The sequence below is a fragment of the Lolium perenne genome, chromosome 4 (genome assembly GCF_019359855.2).
Source record: "Lolium perenne isolate Kyuss_39 chromosome 4, Kyuss_2.0, whole genome shotgun sequence".
NCBI lineage: Eukaryota > Viridiplantae > Streptophyta > Magnoliopsida > Poales > Poaceae > Lolium > Lolium perenne.
The window spans coordinates 142,983,263-142,986,321 of NC_067247.2; the positions used below are offsets into that span (position 1 = coordinate 142,983,263).

Consider the following 3,059-nt stretch of genomic DNA (forward strand, 5'->3'; position numbering starts at 1 on the left):
GTGTGTGTGCGTGGGGGGTGTCTATATTGTCGTTGTACTATTGCTAAGTTGTAGTGCAGTTATAAATGAGACCGGCTTTTGTGAACCTGGGTGTATGTGAACCCACTTTTTGAAAAAAGTGGGTTTGTGATGTCAAAACATGTTTCAAAAATCGAAATACAAAATGATTGCAAAGATGATCTCAAACATGTGCCCTGGACATGAGTTTCGTTCTGAAAAAACATTTTATTTTGCTTCGGCAAAAAAGTGAAATTTTACAGGGCTATATAGCAGTATATATGTGACGTATTTTGTCTTTTTTAGATTCTGAAATAAAAAAGTAGTTTCTCCGCGAAAACTTTCTACGCACACATGGAACATGCATACGTACCCCGATATTTTTATTTCATAATTATTTCACATTTCGAAAATGCATTTCCAACCTGGGTTCACGTGCACCCAGGTTCAACGGGGGCTTTTCCAGTTATAAAGCTCTTGTAATGATAAACTCGTGAAAACTTATTATTAAAGCGTCAAGTGGGATCCTGCTAAAATCCCACTTCTTGTCCATTTAGAAAGTTTTAGCTCAAAATTTCAGAAAAAAGTTAAACTAAAATTCTTCAAATGAACTAGAAATGAGACTTTTACATGACCCCACTTGCAGTCCAATAATAACTTAAACGCCAAAAAAAAAGGCTTAGAAATGAGGAATTTATATGTCGGGAATCATATATGAAGGAAAACAACCACAAGCCGAGACACTTGTGATTATCAGTACTAATACACAACAAAACATGTAGCACGTGACTGCGAGCGCCGCCTATTCGTGCTGCACGTATACGTCGATCTCGACGATGCCGCCCGTGGCGAGGCTGTAGTCGTAGTTCTTGGTGAGCATGTATCCCCTCGCGTACCGGAACCGGCCCGTGCCGCCGATGAGCACCGACTCCCGCACCGTCGCGTCCATGTCGATGCGGCCCCTCGCCGTCAGCGAGCTGCCGCGGTGCTCGCCGGCCTCCAGGACCAGGTGCAGGGTCAGGTCGGACACGATGCCGCCCTCCGACACGCGCACCGCCCACCCCTGCGCCGTGCCCACCCGCGCTGCCGCCGCTTGGGCCATCCGTCAGCGCGTTGTTCAGCACCACGATGTCGCCGAACTGCCGTGGCGCGGTCTTCAGAGTCGTCGTGTCGTTGTCGCCGTCGCTGGAGCGCCCGGACACGACGCGCTTCGCGGTGGGGCGCGGGCCCGTGTAGTCGTCGTGCATGTAGAAGTGGAGGTGCGTCGTGGTGGCTGTGCCGCCGGACTTGTTGCCGCTCGCGTCGTAGCGGTAGAAGAAGACGGAGCCTGCGAGGAAGAGAGTGAAGCCATGGTCAGTAGCCTGTTGCTAGATGTGCTTCACTTGGTTAGAGACGAGCGTACATGAGTGGGTATGGCCATCGCCTAGCGATTGCGGACTATATATAGACTCCACAATTCCACATAACTAGTTTGTACTAAATCAATCGTCTTGGTTTATAATTTTGTACACCTAGATTGGTTGATATTTTGTTATGTATAAGCGCGATATGATGCCACCACCAACAGAACTGAACAAAATGAATGCTAACCGCTCAATGATGCATCTTTGATTCCACGTTATTATTGATATTTATAATATTATATTATCTCCATTTGAAAATAAGTGTCTTAGTTTTATCTAGAACGAATGTATATAGACGTATTTTAGTTGTACGTACATCCGTATCTTAAAAAAAATTAAGACACTTATTTTTAAACAAAGAAAGTACATATACAAGTGCGAGATTATGATATTGTCCAAGATATTTTCAACTCTTCAGTACGAAAAATCTTACAGGGCACGGACCTTTTCTTTTCTTTGGTGTACTACTAGATAACGATAAGATTTAGTCTGATAATTTATATGCAAAGTGATAATTCCTTAAAAGAGGAAATAGGTCATGCATGTTGCTCTTACATAGCAAGGCATCGCTCCAAAGAGTGGAGGATGGCCAGAGTCCAGAGAGCATATATGCCTGTCTGAGTGTGTTACATGATATTCTCTACTCGACGTATTGGATTATTCCCATCGTGGAAAACACTTTACAGTACACTTTCCAACACAACCGTGACAAAGTTTATCTTTCACTTTTCAAACCAGAAACAGAAAGCATTTAAACTGAATCTCGGACTATTGATACTAGCAAAAATGCCCGTGCCTTGCAACGGGATAAAAAGTTATGTCACACGAAAGTACAAGGGAACAAAATAAGTCTTCAACATTATTGATTGTATCTTAATCTTTTTACCACACTGTTTTAGATAGTTGTATCCAATACCATTTATACATGTAGTCTGACCCAATGTTTCAGGCAACTTGTACCATTAGCAATATCATTTTTTTAATTGAGCAAGATTTTCCATTTCATTAATAGAGAAGAATAGGTGGTCAGTTTGTTAACGAAAAACCAGCCAAAAAGCAGTACGAACACACATGCCGACCGTGTTCAAAACACGACCGTCGCATGGGCACACATAACCACCCTGGCAAGTGGCAACCCAGGAAAGCTGCACAAACACCACCGAGGCGAAGATCGTTGTCGAGGTTGCTCACCGACGTCATCGTCATCACTCTGCACCCGCAGCGACTCCGACTTCCCCGAAGAAGCAACCACCAAAGAATACCTTGCCAAAGCGGCACCGCGAGGCTCAAGCCGGCCTCCGCCAAACAGGTGGCTCCTCGTGAAGGGGAAAGCAGCTCTGACTCGGATGACGGGCTCCAGAGAGGGGATGCGCAAGACCCGCGCCAAAGGAGAACTTCACCTTGACCGCCCCTTGCAGGTCATTGTAAGCTGCCCAATTGAAGACCACGAAGAACATGGTAGCTTTGACTCCGCAGCAACGGAATACCAATATGAAGGAATACCGGACACGCCGGCCAGCAAACTAACAAGGTATTGCCGCAACCAAACCAACACTCTTTTGAACACCATCGTTGCCACACAAGCCACCACACGAAACACACGCATCGCCGACCAACTGTGAACCGCGATGTTGTGCAAGTCCAGCCTCGGGGAAGCAC

General features: G+C 45.6%; 1 pseudogene; it reads right to left on the reverse strand.

Moving 5' to 3' along the window:
• Positions 1 to 580: 580 nt before the first annotated feature.
• Positions 581 to 1,417, reverse strand: LOC127347260 (dirigent protein 1-like; annotated as a pseudogene).
• Positions 1,418 to 3,059: the final 1,642 nt, after the last annotated feature.